This window comes from Rhinoderma darwinii, chromosome 4 (assembly GCF_050947455.1).
Source record: "Rhinoderma darwinii isolate aRhiDar2 chromosome 4, aRhiDar2.hap1, whole genome shotgun sequence".
Classification (NCBI taxonomy): domain Eukaryota; kingdom Metazoa; phylum Chordata; class Amphibia; order Anura; family Rhinodermatidae; genus Rhinoderma; species Rhinoderma darwinii.
Genome location: NC_134690.1, coordinates 110,542,596 through 110,561,981, shown reverse-complemented (window position 1 = coordinate 110,561,981; position 19,386 = coordinate 110,542,596). Strand labels below are relative to the sequence as shown.

The 19,386-nt window shown below is 39.6% G+C and overlaps 1 protein-coding gene across 1 annotated transcript in view; it reads right to left on the bottom strand.

The window, feature by feature from the left end:
* SLC9A9 (solute carrier family 9 member A9) overlaps positions 1–19,386 on the bottom strand; it is an 885,771-nt gene that overhangs the window by 314,006 nt on the left and 552,379 nt on the right. The gene's annotated exons all lie outside the window — the stretch shown is intronic.

Genomic DNA, 19,386 nt, shown 5'->3' with positions numbered 1-19,386 from the left:
TAAAAATGACATTTTTTTATATTTTTTCAGAAAAAAAGTAGATTTTCATTTCCACAGACATATTCCAATAAATAAAGCAAAAGACTTGTCGGGTCAAGATGCTAACTATACCCCTAGATAAATTCCTTGAGGTGTGTAGTTACCAAAACAACTTTTGGGGAGATTCCACTGTTTTGGCACCACAAGACCTCTTCAAACCTGACATGGTTTTTTTTTTTTGTTTTTTTTTTAACATAGAGAAACAATTGAGAGCCTTTGACGCCAATGTATATATATAAAAATGTATAATTTTATTGGACAAACATCATACAAGTTAAAAACAACAAAAATATATGACTCTAGTATAATGGTCGGAGACCGCACACAAACTTGTTGCTAGTTGCAATCTATGGGCAAACAGGTGAATGTATTAAACAGACCTCTGTTGCAGAAATATATTACCAAAGACAGTGCATTGAACAGAGTTAGCTAGTCAAGTCATGAACTTACCCATAGGTAGCAACAAAGAATTAATAAAGTGTCCGCTCCGCCGTATAGACCCCGACGCGCATTTCGCCACGTATGCTTCCTCAAGGGGATGTATAATAATGTGTGTCCCATCGCTACCCATATATATATTACCTAAACCAACTGATTATGGTGATGTGCAGCGGCGCATCACCGCTGAGACGGCCGGAAGCGAGGCAGTCCCCACATCCGGCCCCAGGCACGGCAGCACGTGTCCGGATTCCCGACGCTTAACGGGAGTTCCGGACATGCGCAGTGCGCCCAAGGAGACAGAGGGGGAGGGCATCGCAGGCAGCCATCACAGCGGACATGCGCACAACACCACCAAATCAAGGTGATTGAAGCCTGAATCGATATACTTATGTTCAACAATCTCCCTATCCTCTACCTCTGCATTATATTAGTATTGTATATATTGGTAAAAACACTAAAGTGTCTCTCTCTAATGAAGTGCATGTAGTACATGGATGAATAAAAGTTATATCGTAACCAAGCAATATTAATAAAAGAAAAAGAAAGAAGTAATTGGTGTCTTAATTTGCATGGGTGTATCTACAACTAAACAAAGAGAATACAACTACATAATCATATCGTGTTAGGTTCTCCCAATATGGGATGAATTAAATACAAATTTGTGATAAATAAATAAGGTACATAATAAGCTAAAATATATGGGTAAATCACCACATATCCAAAATAATAAAATATTATATATATGTATACATCAAGAGTATGAATTGACACAATGAATACATTTAGTAAATACAGTATATGGTGACCCAAATAAGTGAAAAAAGTGAAAAATAGCAAATAAGAATAGAATTAAAAATATAATAAAATACATAACCCCAAGAAATTTTATATAAATGAATAAATAAGACACATCATATACAAAAATATGAATATATTCCATTAAATAGATCAATAGTTACAGGAAGGTAAATATATAAATAAATACTAACCATACCTTATTGCCAAATAATACCCATATATAAAAAATATGATGGAATAGGCATCAAATAAATCAATAAATATAGAGAGGCAAATATATAAATAATAGCCACATATTAGTGGCCAATGACATGTTTAAACACTACCACAGCAGAAACAAATACAGTTTCCATACAGCAGAAAAACAAATACAATTGCTGTATATATTGTCCCGCGAGGATTCGTATGATTCAGGCCAATTCCAGGAAATGAAGTAGAGGGTACTTGATATATCACACATAATACCTAATAGAAAGGACATATAGAACAACACATAATTAAAATACAAATATAAAAACGAATGGACGGTAGAGATTGTAGAAAAAGCTTATAGGAATGGAACAAAGCTGAGGTTCTCATTCAGTCCCCGTGGTGTCATGGATCCCAACATGACGATCCATTTGCATTCCCTTTGTGCCAAAACCTTCTTCACATTACCCCCCCCTTATGCCACAGTGTATTTTATCAATACCTTTAACTAAAAAGGTTTTCGGATTACAGCTATGATGAAGCTTGAAGTGTCGAGATATAGTTTTTAATTGTGTCAGATCCTCAACCTCACTAGCCCCTAAAATATCACGTACATGTTCTCTAGTACGGATTCTCAGCTCTCGAGAAGTCAATCCAACATATATTTTTGAGCACCCACATGTAGCGTAATATATCACGTGAGTAGTGCTACACGAAATATATTTACGAATCTCAAAGTGACGTGCTCCATCCGCTGAGGAGAAATTGGTTGCCTGACAAATATTAGTGCAGGCTCTACATTTACCACAGGGATAACATCCCTTTCTAGGTCCACGAGAGCTGAAAGGAGATATCTGATGTGGAACATAGTGACTTTTCACCAAGAAATCCCTTAGGTTCCCATGATTCACCATCCTATGTCAAGGACACGACGGATGTCGTTGGCAGGGTCAATGGGATCCAAGTGGAATCAGATATGTACCTTGTGACTGCAGATATAGAATCGCTCTATACGAGCATTAGGCATCAGGATGGGTTGGAGGCGGTCCGCTTCTTCCTGGGGACCGGCAACCGGGATGGCCAATTATGTGATTTCATCCTTGAATTACTCGAGTTTATTTTGAACTACAATCTCTTTGTATTTAAGGACTGCTTCTATTTACAGAGGCAAGGTACTGCAATGGGGGAAGCGTGTGCGCCGTCCTATGCGAACCTGTTCCTTGGACTGTAGGAGAGACAGGTTTTCCTTGGGGATAGCGCCCATGCTGCCGACCAAGTACAAATGTGGCTTAGATATATCGATGACATTTTTTTCATTTGGCAGGGATCGGAGTCTGGCCTGATGGGTTTCATGCAGCAACTTAACCTAAATTCATTTAATATTAAGCTAACATACAAATATCATCGTCAACAAGTGGAATTTCTGGATATAAGAATTTTTTCTGATGCCCAAGGCTTTCTACACACAGATGTATTTCGTAAATCCACATCGGTTAACTCTTTGCGGCATGCCTCATCGGCCCACACTCCATCCACGATCAAAGCCATCCCGGTTGGTCAGTTTCTCAGGATGAGGCGGATCTGCTCCTCTGATGCCTTATTTGAACATCAATCTGCAGATCTGAAGAATAGATTCGTGGACAGAGGATATAGCAACAGAGCTATAAAATCAGGCTATAGGAGAGCTAAAATGACGTTACGCCATGATCTCCTTAAACCTAAACAACATCTAGGTAACAAATCCAGGGTGCGTTTTATATCTACCTATAACGGGCAGTGGAACAAGATGCGTGGCATCTTGGAGAAACACTGGCCCATCCTCATGTCTGAACCATTGTTAGCTCAGAACCTGCCTGACAGGCCTCTGATGACGACTAGAAGAGCTAGGAACCTAAGGGATTTCTTGGTGAAAAGTCACTATGTTCCACATCAGATATCTCCTTTCAGCTCTCGTGGACCTAGAAAGGGATGTTATCCCTGTGGTAAATGTAGAGCCTGCACTAATATTTGTCGGGCAACCAATTTCTCCTCAGCGGATGGAGCACGTCACTTTGAGATTCGTAAATATATTTTGTGTAGCACTACTCACGTGATATATTACGCTACATGTGGGTGCTCAAAAATATATGTTGGATTGACTTCTCGCGAGCTGAGAATCCGTACTAGAGAATATGTACGTGATATTTTAGGGGCTAGTGAGGTTGAGGATCTGACACAATTAAAAACTATACCTCGACACTTCAAGCTTCATCATGGCTGTAATCCGAAAACCTTTTTAGTTAAAGGTATTGATAAAATACACTGTGGCATCAGGGGGGGTAATGTGAAGTAGGTTTTGGCGCAAAGGGAATGCAGATGGATCGTCATGTTGGGATCCATGACACCACGGGGACTGAATGAGAACCTCAGCTTTGTTCCATTCCTATAAGCTTTTTCTACAATCTCTACCGTCCATTCGTTTTTATATTTGTATTTTAATTATGTGTTGTTCTATATGTCCTTTCTATTAGGTATTATGTGTGATATATCAAGTACCCTCTACTTCATTTCCTGGAATTGGCCTGAATCATACGAATCCTCGCGGGACAATATATACAGCAATTGTATTTGTTTTTCTGCTGTATGGAAACTGTATTTGTTTCTGCTGTGGTAGTGTTTAAACATGTCATTGGCCACTAATATGTGGCTATTATTTATATATTTGCCTCTCTATATTTATTGATTTATTTGATGCATATTCCATCATATTTTTTATATATGGGTATTATTTGGCAATAAGGTATGGTTAGTATTTATTTATATATTTACCTTCCTGTAACTATTGATCTATTTAATGGAATATATTCATATTTTTGTATATGAGGTGTCTTATTTATTCATTTATATAACATTTCTTGGGGTTATGTATTTTATTATATTTTTAATTCTATTCTTATTTGCTATTTTTCACTTTTTTCACTTATTTGGGTCACCATATACTGTATTTACTAAATGTATTCACTGTGTCAATTCATACTCTTGATGTATACATATATATAATATTTTATTGTTTTGGATATGTGGTGATTTACCCATATATTTTAGCTTATTATGTACCTTATTTATTTATCACAAATTTGTATTTAATTCATCCCATATTGGGAGAACGTAACACAATATGATTATGTAGTTGTATTCTCTTTGTTTAGTTGTAGATACACCCATGCAAATTAAGACACCAATTACTTCTTTCTTTTTCTTTGATTAATATTGCTTGGTTACGATATAACTTTTATTCATCCATGTACTACATGCACTTCATTAGAGAGAGACACTTTAGTGTTTTTACCAATATATACAATACTAATATAATGCAGAGGTAGAGGATAGGGAGAATGTTGAACATAAGTATATCGATTCAGGCTTCAATCACCTTGATTTGGTGGTGTTGTGCGCATGTCCGCTGTGATGGCTGCCTGCGATGCGCTCCCCCTCCGTCTCCTTGGGCGCACTGCGCATGTCCGGAACTCCCGTTACGCGTCGGGAATCCGGACACGTGCTGCCGTGCCTTGGGCCGGATGTGGGGACTGCCTCGCTTCCGGCCGTCTCAGCGGTGATGCGCCGCTGCACATCATCATAATCAGTTGGTTTAGGTAATATATATATGGATAGCGATGGGACACACATTATTATACATCCTCTTGAGGAAGCATACGTGGCGAAACGCGCGTCGGGGTCTATACGGCGGAGCGGACACTTTTTTCATTCTTTGTTGCTACCTATGGGTAAGTTCATGACTTGACTAGCTAACTCTGTTCAATGCACTGTCTTTGGTAATATATTTCTGCAACAGAGGTCTGTTTAACACATTCACCTGTTTGCCCATAGATTGCCACTAGCAACAAGTTTGTGTGCGGTGTCCGCCCATTATACTAGAGTCATATATTTTTGTTGTTTTTAACTTGTATGATGTTTGTCCAATAAAATTATAAATTTTTATATATATACATTGGCGTCAAAGGCTCTCAATTGTTTCTCTATGTTAAAAAGATTTGTACATGGAGCCGCCTAGATGATATGGGGGGACAGTGGTGGTTTAAACAGTCTCCAGCCTCTATTACAATTTTGTTTGGAGTCTATATATTAAACCTGACATGGTGCCTAAAATATATTCTAAAAAAAAAGGAGACCCCAAAATCCTCTAGGTGCTCCTTTGCTTGTGAGGCCTGCGTTTCAGTCCATTAGTACACTAGAGCCACATGTGGGATATTTCTAAAAACTGCAGAATCTGGGTAATAAATATTGAGTTGCATTTCTTGGGTGAAACCTTCTGTGTTACAGAAAAAAATGTATTACAAATGAATTTCATCAAAAAAAATTAAATTAGTAAATTTCACCTCTACTTTGCTTTAATTCCTGTGAAGCACCTAAAGGGTTAATACACTTTCTGAATGCTGTTTTGAATACTTTGAGGGGTGCAGTTTTTAAAATGGGGTGATTTATGGGGTCTATCTAGTACATAAGGCCCTCAAAGCCACTTCACAACTGAACTGGTCCTTGACAAAATAGCCTTTTGAAATTTTCTTGAAAATGTGAGAAATTGCTGCTGAAGTTCTAAGCCTTGTAACGTCCTAGAAAAATAAAATAATGTTCAAAAAACAATGCAAATATAAAGTAGACCTATGGGGGATGTTAATTAGCAACAATTTTGTGTGGTATTACTATCTGTTTTACAAGTAGATTACATTTAAAATTAGAAAAATTATAATTATTTTTCCACTAACATAAAGTACAATATGTCACGAGAAAACAATCTCTGAATCGCTTGGATAGGCAAAAGCATTCCAGAGTTATTACCACATAAACTGACACATGTCAGATTTGAAAAAATGGGGCTGGTGCTGAAAGGGTTAAACATTGTCAGCTTTAGCCTTTAAAAAGGTAGGTGGCCAATGAAAGCAAAACAGATCCCCAAAAATTCTTTAAAGGGGTTGTCCCATGAAAGACATTAATCACCTTTCCACATTATTAGTTGATAAATATCTAATCACTGGGAGCCCCACCGTTAGGACCCCTGCTGATCACTAGAACAGACGTCCCGGACCCCATTCATTCTTACTGCAATATTTTTTTATTTTTTTTTCAATGAATTTTTTTCTTTGCAAATTTCCAGTACAAATATACAAAGTTATAACATCACAAAAAACAATCACCCATAACACCCCCCCCCCAGATATAGCAAAAATATAAAAGGAAAAAGCCACTCATCCTTCCAATAATTCCATCATCTTGTCCAGACTCACCTACATATATCCACTCTTCTTTTCTTTTGATACCAACATTGTTCATATTGAACAATATCATTAAATAATTTTTTCCACATTGCCATATTAGGGACCCTAGGTGATTTCTAGCTATAATCAACCTAGCAATTAATAGATATTTAAAAATTGCTTCTCTATAATAACTCTTTTTTGTCATTCTGACCCCTAGATTCACCAAGCATACACAAACTCAAAAGAGAAGATTCAATGGAGTAAGATGTGACACATTTGTTAATTGCCTCTTAATAAATGTATTGCATCTTTCGGCTGGCCGTGCGCTATCCATTCCCCCTCCCCATCAGATATACAATAAAGAAAATGTATTCTCACCTCACCACTCCTCTTTGCTTCACCCCACTGAGTCCCCTCAGGCTCCCTCAACATGCTGTGGCTCATACAAGGTCCCGATGCTGAGCAGTGTCAGGGCCCTATATGCGATACCGCAATGAACATCCATAGTGCTGTGTCACATGCAACTTTCTGACGCTGCCCGGCATCAGTACGTTGTATGAGCCGCAACATGCTAAAAGAGCCTCAGGGGAACGGATAGAGGAGAAGCAGAGTGATGAGATTAGTATACACCTACAGGGCCTGAGTATTCAAGTACAGAGCCTGCTACCTACGCCCCATAGAGTAAAATCTGGCATAGATTTCCACAAAAATTTACGCCAGCTTTTTAGTGTAAATTTCAATACATTTGTCGGCCATGATAGCCCCGCCTTTTTCTTAAGCCACACATCTTTTTCCAAAAGTGGCAAGAGCAGCGTCAAATGCCCAAAAGTCACAATTTTCAACAATTTTCCAAAAGAGTTTTCAAAACAACTTCCATAAATCACAGGGATTTTATTTAGCATAAGTTGCAAAAACATGTGCATTTTTTAACATTTCCACCACATGTGAGAAATATTGACTTAATCTATTTTGCATAAGTAAAGAGTATCCAGCACACCAATTTGAGAAAAAGGTAATTTTTATTTTGAATTTAATGCCAGTGGCAGAGTGCAACGTTTCAGTCTAGGTGACCTTCTTCAGGCTGAGAGCCGCCGCTGGTTAGACTGCATGGACGTGCGCTTCTCACCTTTATCTCGAATTGGTGTGCCGGATACTATTTACTTACTCATCTTCGGGTTGGGCCCCTATCCGTGCAAAACCCCATCCCCCCGTATCTGGTGTTATCTCAAAATATATACAAATTAATCCATTTTGGACACTCAGTCGATCTTTAATATTTTTTATTAATATTTTGGTTTCTTCAGGATATAATACAATCTGTGATTAATAAAAATCTGTGTAACCCTGTGTAAGGATTTTTAAAAAAAAAAAAAACATTTGTTATTGTAAACTTTATTCCAAAAGGCATGACTCTTCTTACCTATTCCTTTCTCCCATCTGACTTGACTTTTAAAACTGTATTTTTTACACCATTCCATAAAAATGTTTTAATATATTTTAAGTGCAAGTTCCATGTTCTCAAATGTGTCTACTTTATTTAGTACAAACCACCTGTTTTATTTCGTATATATTTTTCTGCATTCCTAACTTGATCCCATATTCACAAATATTTCCAAATGACTTAATTTTATCCTCGTGGAAGAAGGGCTTTACCATCACCATACCTTTTGTCTGCCCAATAGTTTCTATGAAAGTTTAGTTACCCTTTAAGATAACTAACATAAAGTCTATGAGCCTGTACACCAATTGCTCGGCTTTCACAGACTAAGCGGCTCAGTTCTCACCTGAGTGCTTCTGCAGCTTCGTTTTACCAATCGGTGGGGGTCTCAGTGCACAGACCCCCACTGATCAAAACTTCTGACGTTACTATGACATGTCAGAAGTTTTTTTTAAGTTTACTTACCCTTTAAGTAATTCTTGACATTGTGAATAATTGGTGTGAACCTTGTTCTATGCATTTTAAATTCACACCGTTCACTGGGTGGCAAAAAATAACATGTTACCTTTATTCTATGGGTCGGTATGGTTATGGGGATACTACATATGCATAGTTTTTTTACGTTTTACGACTTTTACACAAAAACTCTTTTGAACTAAAATTATTAGCTTATGCATCGTCGCTTTCCAAGTGCTTGAATTTTTTTATTTTTGCGTGAATGTAGTAAAATTATGGCTTGTTTTTTGCGGGATGAGATGTAGTTTTGATTGGTACTGTATTAGGGTACATGGGACTTATCGATTAAGTTTTAATGATGACTTTTGGGGGGTCAATGTAAAAAATAGCAATTTCGCCATTGTTTTTTTGCGTTTTAAATTACATCTTAACTTTATTGTTTTGGTCATTACGGTCACGGCGATACCATATATGTGTACTTTTATTTATTTTTTACACTTTTACTAAATATCAAGAAGGACATTTTTCCCTTTTAGAGCAGATTGTCTCATGTCTTATATGTTTATTTTTTTCTTCCTCTGGATCAATAGGGAAAAAACAAAGTTATAAAATGTACCCCTACCCCTTACCTTTACTCAAATAACTGTATTAACTATGTGTAATGATATGTTAAAAATAAACAGATTCTTATTTTACCCCACTGTTGTATCGCAGTCGCACCACATCGCATATAGTAATTGGACCACATTCACAAATATTATTGAAAGGTTGCCTTGCAACATTACAAGTAGAGATAGCAAGACTATTGTTTCTGTTGAACTGGGGCATGTTCAAAGGTTTGTGTCAAGTAAACTCCAGTCTTCCGTACAACTGATGGCATTCCATGTAACCGATTCACTAATTTATGTCTAATACTTTGATACTAGATGTGTAGTACTTAGTATATTAGACATATATTGAGGACTACTCTATACCAGTAAATACAGTTGGCAACAATTTACTTCTCTTATTTACTGTCTGTAGGATTTAACTACAGTGATCCATCAGGTGAAATTCATCCACAATTGTTTAGCTCTTGAGCACAGAATCATTCAGACATAATCAATCTCTAGGAGACAACAATAGACTCTTGGAGCCTGAGGCAGCAGAATGGACTAACTACTCCCAGATGAGCAGACACCAATATTGGGTACAATCATTTCAATTAGGATTTCTAACAATGAAATCTACTGTAGCAAAACCAAACAACTATTTATCAATAATGGCCGTCTGTAAACCATGTTCAGCAACACCAGCATTGCCCACTAACCAATTTATGACTGTATGAGGAGGTCACTTCTCCCAGATATGAACAAATAAGTAGCAAGATCAAGTATAAATTAAGTCAATTAAATGACTTATTGTCATAGAAAACAAATACATTAATAACTAAAACATAATCGATGATCAAAACTACAAATGTTGATTAAAGATCAGTCTGAGTCACTTTCTGTATACTATATTTGGCCTGTTGCTTATGAAACGGCTGAATTTCCCCGGTCGTTGTAATTTGTTATACTGCAGGAGGGCTAGGAATACTCATTGAGTGAGTTCACTTCTCGAATGAAGCATAAAGAATTTTTTGAGAAGCCCGGTAAGGGGTGGGTACATCCAGGGCCGATGTCAGCACCCGGCGAACCCGGGCAAGTGCCAGGGCCCACTACCCTAAGGGGGGCCCACTTGGTCACCAGGCGCCGATGCTGACATCATGGCTCTCCTCATGGCTGCCGTCCTGGCTTCCCCGGGGAGTCAGGAGTCATGGGGCGGGCTGGGGTGCAGGTGCCCCCCGGCCCTTTCCCCAGTAAACTTTTAGGGCCGTTCTCCATATTTTTTTCCCTACCCTCCCCCTGCCACAGCCGTGCTATTCCTTTAAGATCCCTTATCTAGCAGACATGCAGTGATAGGCACGTCTGCGAGAACACGCCCCTCCTCTCCCCTGATGTTGCCCACACTGTCAGAATGGAGAAGGAGCGCCAGAGAGAAGACACCGAGGAGAGGCAGCTGAGACTGAGCGCTGTCTTAAAACAACTGAGCACCGCTCACTGCACTCAGCCACCTGCCTCTTATTAAATAAAAAAAGTTATCGCCGGCCGACGCTATGCATTGGGGGGGGGGGGGTGTTTTGGCTGTTTGCAAGGGGGGTTTGGCTGTTAGCAAGGGTTTTTTTTTTGGCTGTTAGCAAGGGGGGGGATTTTGGTTGTTAGCAAGGGGGGTGGTTTGGCTGTTAGCAAGGGGAGGTTTTGACTGTTCGCAAGGGGGGGGGGTTTTGACTGTTTGCAGGGGGATTTTGGCTGCAAGGGGAGATTTTGCCTGATACAAGGGGGGGTTTTGACTGTTTGCAAGGGGGAGGTCTAAGCATTCGGCAGCGCTCTGGCCGGGGATTCCACTGTTAGAAGGAGCCCCAGGGGGGCTATCTAGAGGGGGGTATGTACAGGTGGCTGTGTGCGGCATTATCTACAGGGGGCAGTGTGTGGTAATATCTATAGGGAACAGTGTGTGGTAATATCTACAGGGAGCAGTGTGTGGCAATATCTACAGGGAGCAGTGTGTAGCATTAGCTACTGGGGGCTGTGTGTGCCATTATCTACAGGGGGCAGTGTGTGGCATTATCTACAGGGCGTGTGTGCCATTATCTACAGGGGGCTGTGTGTGGCATTATCTACAGGGGTTGTGTGTGTGGCATTATCCACATGGGGTTGTGTGGCATTATGTACCGGAGGCTGTGTGTGGCATTATCTACAGGGAGCTGTGTGTGGCATTATCTACAGGGGGCTGTGTGTGGCATTATCTACAGGGGGCTGTGTGTGGCATTATCTACAGGTGGCTGTGTGTGGCATTATCTACAGGGGGCTGTGTGTGGCATTATCTACAGGAGATGTGTGTGTGGCATTATCCACAGGGGGCTGTGTGGCATTATCTACAAGGCGCTATGTGTGCCATTATCCACAGGGTGGGTGGCATTATCTACAGGGGGCTGTGTGTGGCATTATCTACAGGGGGCTGTGTGTGGCATTATCAACAGGAGCAGTGTGTGGCATTATCTACAGGGGTTGGGTGTGTGGCATTATCTACAGGGGGCAGTGTGGCATTATCTACAGGGGGCTGTGTGTGGCATTATCTACAGGGAGCTGTGTGTGGCATTATCTACAGGGGGCTGTGTGTGGCATTATCTACAGGGGGCTGTGTGTGGCATTATCTACAGGGGTTGTGTATGGCATTATCTACAGGGGTGTGTGTGTGGCATTATCTACAGGGGGGTGTGTGGCATTATCTACAGGGTGCTGTGTGTGGCATTATCTACAGGGGCTGTGTGTGGCATTATCTACAGGGGGCTGTGCGGCATACGGCGTCCTCAGGGGTATATGAGGCAGTGGCTTCTCAAATGAGCACCCAAAGTACAAAAATCACAACTGGTCCCAGCTATTTGTTTTCAATATGATGCTTTAATTTGGCCATGGAAAAAAAAAAGTTGAAAAGCACTCGTCATGTAAATACAATTATAAAAAATGTATTCAGTAACAAACTTACATATGCATGTAAATATAACATTCAATGGAGCTTTCAGAAGAATATGAAGTTATGAAAGCATTAAGAGCAACAGCGTTTTGTACTTATATAGCCTATTCTTAATGAGACATGCCAGCTTGAGAAAGAGCCACATATGCCTGAAATGATGCTACTTTTAGGTCCCCTGCACACGATACGTATTGCGTGCGGATTTGCATATCTGCATCGTAACACAGTATCAGCAAAGCATTTCAAGTAATCTCATGTACTCCTTGCAAAAAAATTTACCATGTAAATTGACCTGTGGTGTGTATTTTAAAATCTGCAGCATGTCAATTTATCTTGCGTTTACGTCTGAGAATTGTATATGACAAGTTTAGAAAAAAAACATACCAAAATCCGCAACATTAAATCGCCCCTATTTCCGCATCGACCTAATAACGCTTTTAAAAATGTGTGGATTTTACCTGCGTTTACCTGCGGTTTTCTGCACCAAATTATGCAATTATGTTTCAAAGTAATTTATTGAATTACAACAGGAGCTGGATATACAATATGCAGTTTACACATTCGAATGGTAAACCGAGACTTCTCGCAGGAAGTCAATAAACGATATCCATCAGGGTATATGTATGCGTGTAGCCTTAGGGTATGTGCACACGATAACTGCAATTACGTCTGAAATTACGAAGCTGTTTTCAGGAGAAAACAGCTCCTGAATTTCAGACGTAATTGCATGTACTCGTGTTTTGCGGGGCGTCTTTTACGGACGTAATTTGGAGCTATTCTTCATTGGAGTCAATGAAAAACAGCTCCAATTACGTCCCAAGAAGTGTCCTGCACTTCTTTTGACGAGGCTGTAATTTTACGCGCCGTCTTTTGACAGGTCGTCGGCACAGTACATCGTAAAGCCCATTGAAAGCAATGGGCAGATGTTTGCCGACGTATTGGAGCCGTTTTTTCAGACGTAATTCGAGGCGTAAAACGCCTCCATTACGTCTGAAAATAGGTCGTGTGAACCCAGCCTTACTATCATGCAAACATTTTTAAAATCCAGTTCAGATTTACTCTTGGAACTCTTCTCCCTAAGGGTATGTGCACACACACTAATTACGTCCGTAATTGACGGACGTATTTCGGCCGCAAGTCCCGGACCGAACACAGTGCAAGGAGCCGGGCTCCTAGCATCATACTTATGTACGATGCTAGAAGTCCCTGCCTCGCTGCAGGACAACTGTCCCGTACTGTAAACATGATTATACTACGGGACAGTTGTCCTGCAGCAAGGCAGGGACTCCTAGCGTCGTACATAAGTATGATGCTAGGAGCCCGGCTCCCTGCACTGTGTTCGGTCCGGGACTTGCGGCCGAAATACGTCCGTCAATTACGGACGTAATTAGTGTGTGTGCACATACCCTAAAGGTTAGACATGTCTGATGACTATGACATGAAGATGAAATTCACTATTGGGTATATGTACATAACACATTACCACAAAAAGTGTCACTGTATATGTGTAGCCTACAAATTGCAAAGGGAAATTCCAATGCACCTGTTCAAAAAAGGCAACGTTTCAACTTCGAAGGTGCTTTCTCATGCGAGGCTTGAAAAAGGTCCTGCGAGGCCTAAACATTGCCTTTTTGTGGTATTACCAATATAGATCAATAAAGAGTTGCAGTTTAAACTTTGGACAGGTGCATTGGAATTGAACATACAGCACAGTCTCAAATGTGAAGAGTGACGCTCAGGATCCATTCTTTTTATCCTACATATGGTATTATATTGTCTTTACTTACTATGCTACACTCTTAATCTTCCCTGAAATACAATAATCTACACTACACCCAGTCTACCACCTCATTCTGGACAGGTCTTTTTGTTATATTTCTAATAGGTACGACATACAGTAGATGTATTATGACAATATGTGACATCCCCAGACAGGAGCAGAATGACTTGTTATCTTTTGGCAATTAAAAGTTTGGTCTGTGTGTTATTTTTCTTTACAATAATCTGTGTCATTTCTGTATGTCAGTGCTTGGTTCTTTAGAATAAGGGGAAAAAAATCACGACATGGCATATGTTTTAACAAGATTCTTAATATGAGAACATTCTTATAAATGAATTGAGTTGGGAACATTGATCTTCCTGGCCTAGTGAGCGTTTCTTAATAATGAGAGCCAGAAAATATGCACATACCGTAACTATCAATGTGCGAGCCTGGCATTCTGCATAAGATTTGGCAATGCAAGTTCTAATGTTACATAGTTAGTACTGTTGAAAAAAGACACATGTCCATCAGGTTCAACCAAGGAATGGGAAGAGGGAACGATGAAACAAAATTTCTACACATTGACATAGGAGCTGATATTCTTTTGTTCTAGGAAATTATCTAAGCCTTTTTTGCAGCCATCTACTGTCCCTGCTGTGATCAGCTCCTGCGGTAGGCTATTCCATAGATTCACCGTTCTCACAGTAAAGAAGGCTTGTCGCCTCTGCAGGTTGAACCTTTCTTTTTCCAGACGGAGGGAGTGCCCCCTTGTTTTGTGAGGGGGTTTTACATGGAACAAGATTTCAACATATTGTTTGTATGTGCCATTCATATATTTATATAAGTTAATCATGTCCCCCCTTAGTCGTCTCTTTTCAAGGCTAAATAGGTTTAATTCTTTTAATCTTTCCCCATAACATAGAAAAAGTACAAAGAAGAGCAACGAAGTTAATAAGGGGCATGGAGAACTGCATATTCTAGATGAGGCCTCACTAATGTTTTGTAAAGTGGTAATATTACATCCCTGTCCCGCGAGTCCATGCCTCTTTTACTACACGACAATATCTTGCTGGCCCTTGAAGCCGCTGATTCACATTGCATGCTGTTATTTAGTTTATGATCTACAAGTACACCCAGATCCTTCTCAACAAGTGACTCATCCAGTGTAGCTCCCCCTAGGACATATGATGATTGCAGGTTGTTCGTACCCAGGTGCATAACTTTACATTTATCTACATTAAACCTAATTTGCCAAGAGGATGCCCAAACAATTTTAATGTGTCCAAATCAGGTTGCAATTTACGAACATCTTCCATAGTCTGAACTATATTACATAGCTTGGTGTCATCTGCAAAAAATAGAAATAGTGCTATTAATTCCATCCTCTATATCATTAATAAATAAGTTGAATAATAGTGGTCCCAGCACTGAACCCTGGGGTACACCACTTATAACCGGGGACCATTCAGAGTAGGAATCATTGACCACAACTCTCTGGATACGGTCCTTGAGCCAATTCTCAATCCAATTACAAACTATACTTTCTAAACCTATAGTCCTTAATTTACCCATTGGACGTTCATGAGGGACATTGTCAAATGCCTTTGCAAAATCCAAAAACACTACATCCCCAGCAGCCCCTCTATCTAGGCTTCTCCTCACCTCTTCATAAAAACAAATCAGGTTGATTTGACAACTTCTGTCCTTAGTAAAACCATGCCAGCTGTCAATTGTAATACTATTTTTTGTTATATACGCCTGTATAAAGTCCCTTAATAGTCCCTCAAAAATGTACCCACAATTGATGTTAAGCTAACTGGTCTATAATTACCCGGAGAAGACCTAGAACCCTTTTTGAAAATGGGCACCACATTTGCCCTGCGCCAGTCCCTTGGCACTATGCCAGTCACTAGAGAATCTCTAAATATTATAAAGAGAGGAACAGAAATAACTGAACTAAGTTCTTTAAGAACTCTAGGGTGTAACCCATCTGGTCCCGGGGCCTTGTGCACATTTATTTTATTTAACTTAGATTGGACCTTATCTACATTCAACCAATTCAGTATATTAACTGATATAATAACAGCACTGGCACCGGCTACATCAGCTGCTCATTCTTCTGTTTTTTTATACAGAGCTAAAGAAGCCAAAGTAACACTGTCTTCTTTTAATCCCCTGTGACCAACTCCCCATTACCAATATTTAGGGGTCCTACATGTTCAGGTCTTGGCTTTTTTGCATTTGCATACTTGAAGAATTTTTGGGGATTTGTTTTACTATCCTTGGCCACCTGCCTTTCATTTTGTATATTTGCTGATTTTATTACTTTTTTGCAGATTTTATCAAGCTCTTTATAATTTACAAAGGCTGGAGCTGTACCCCCAGATTTATATTATTCAAATGCCTTTTTTTGTCATATTTTGCACTTTTTACAGAAGGTGTAAGCCATGTGGGGTTTAATTTTAGTCGTATATACTTGTTACCTATAGGAATAAATTTTGCACTATCGTTAATACAAGGTGAATTTTAAGATCACCGATTTATCATTTGTACCATTATTTGACATTAATTCTTCCCAGTCTATATCCTGAATTGCAGCCCTCATCCTGAGGAAATTGGCCAACTTAAAATTTTGTGTTTTTGTCCTCCCAGCCTGTGTTTGTTTTTTACAGAATAGGTAAAATGTAACTATATTGTGATCACAGTTACCAAGGTTTTCACGAACAGTGACATTCTCCACAAGCTCTGCATTGTTTGAAATGAACAGATCCAACTATGTACTGTAACGAAAAATCTATCATGCACAAGGAGTAGCGAAATGTATTTCCCCTGTGAATATTTTCTATGCTCCGTGTAATCTCTATCAATAAAACAGGTCTCATTTCAAAATGGAATAATTCAGACACAAATTAATAATTCAACTAAAGTATATAAAGTGTACCTGTTACTAAGCCTTTATTTTTTTACATAAGTTCCTAAATTATTTAATGGCAGTGTCAAATATGAAAAGAGAATACTGACTGATCAGAGAAGTCATTATTACAACTTAATATTTGGTAGTGAGATGGGATTTGCATATACTGTATATATCCTAGAGCATTGTCATGAACTGTGTCACTCTACATTAAGAACAATGATGAGATTCCTCTGGGTGGAATATTGTCATTATATAGTGACTATAGAGATTTAAAACAAGCTGTAAGATAGCTAAGAGGAATGGTTAACCAGCTGGAACACACAGGCCAGGGACCGAAAAATAGGAACTTTAAAGCTACAGTACACCAGCTATAATTTACCACTGGTGGATGTAATGGTAGGAAACATTTACAAAAAAACCTTGTATACTCATAAACTCCAAGCAGAGGAAGAAGCACTGCTGACTTACTGTTTCATAGTTAGTACGGTTGAAAAAAGACATGTTCAAGTTCAACCAAAAGAAAGTATAGAATTTTGTTTCCCCCTTATTGATCCAGAGGAAGGTTTAAAAAAAAATCTTACAATAAATAATAAATAAATATAAAAATTACCCATAAGGCATTAACCAATCTTCCCTAAAAGGAAAAAATCCCTCCTGATCCAAATTGGCAATCCGACTGGATCAACATTCTAACAAGAATTCTATATATTGACATAGGCACAGATATTTTTGTTCTATGAAATGATCTAAGCCTTTTTTAAAGCCATCTACTGATCCTGTTGTGACCAGCTCCTGCGGTAGGAACTGTGAATTTAGACTATACTACAACTTATCTATACTTTCTTGTTTGGCTTAAAGGGTAACTAAACGTTCAAAAAACTCCTGACATGTCATAATGACATGTCAGAAGTTTTGATCGGTGAAGGCTGATGTAATGCTGGGGGTGGGGAGACAGACAAGTGAGCCCTAATCTACCCGCCACTCAGTCCCTGCCTACTTGCAACGACCCGCCCTAGGCGACGGGGTACAACTGGGCGACGGTCCCTACGCTCAATAAGTGCACGACAGACAAACAGACAAGGGTACACAGAGCTAGGGGGAGAAAGGGGCAGTTGCCCACGGCAACACCGTGAGCAACAAGAGAAGTAAACAAGCCGAGTCAAACCAGGAGTGTACGAGGTACCAAACGCAGAGCAGGAGAGTAGTCAGCAAGCCGGGGTCAATATGAAGCAAGGACAATGGTACAAGAAGCTGCAGCAGGGCCAGGAAACCAAACGAAAGGAATCACAAGCAAAGGAGGAACAGGAAAGGCAGGTATAAATAGACAGAGGGCGGGAGCTAGCTCCGTCTGGCCAGGCTGTGATAGGTTCTCCCACTCCTAAGCCTGCCACCCTGAGTGGTGGAAGATGGAGTCAGTCTCACAGACATAGATGCAGGTGCAGACTGATTATCTATGGGCGTTAACCCCGAAGCTGTGCCTGGCAGATCCTTTACAGCTGAGCACGGAGACCCCCACCGATTGCTAAAATGAAGCAGCAGGAGCACTCAGGTGCGTGCTGAGCTGCTTAGTTTCTGAACGGCTTTTCATGGAAAGTTGAGCAATTGGTGTACGGGCTCAATAGAAAGTCTACGAGCCTGTACACCAATTGCTCGGCTTTCTGAGAAAAGTTGATCAGAAACGAAGCGGCTCAGTGCTCATCTGAGCACTTCTGCCGCTTCATTTTAGCGATCGGTGGGGGTCTCAGTGCTCAGCCCCCACCGATCAAAGCTTCTGACATGTCACTATGACACATTTTAATGATCGTATAAATGAAAACCGCCACTGGTTTTGGTGTCACCCATTGATTTCATTGACATGATACCTGCGCATGCATTGTAAACAAGCACTGGGCTCATTTAGGATATTAGTTAGAGTCCCAGATCACCACCAATGGGACAATGTAATATGTCTGATTGATAAGACAAAATTAACAATAAAGTACAAATAGAAATTTTGCATTAATGAAAGATAACAAACATCGCACAGCTATATATGGAAGCCATTGTATTTTAGCAATGCTATAGAGCCTCGAAACAAGCTTGGACACTCGGGACAAAGTCTATGGTTCTATTGTATTATGATACATAAGGAAATTCGATTTAAAAAGCTCTTCATCCATAATTTATACAGGATTGTTGTTTGACGCCTCCTCACATATCATAAAGGAAACCTGATGGACTTAGATTCTTCACACCTTAAACTCAGTAATTTAAGGTTTTACTAGCAGCTTGCAAAAAAATTAACCAATAGGCATTTCATGAACAAAAATTTTTGTCTTTTGCCCTATAGAATTATTCAGTGCTGATAATAAACTGTACATCACATATATCTTGTGACAATGCAAAGATTGTATTTATGAGTCAGACAGACACTTTGTATGTGTCATGATGACAAATATAATTAATCCTTGAATCTATTTTTGAATTGGCAGTTCCTCAGCAATTCACTAGGAAAAAATGATTCACTTTAATATAATATTATATATAAAATGTAATT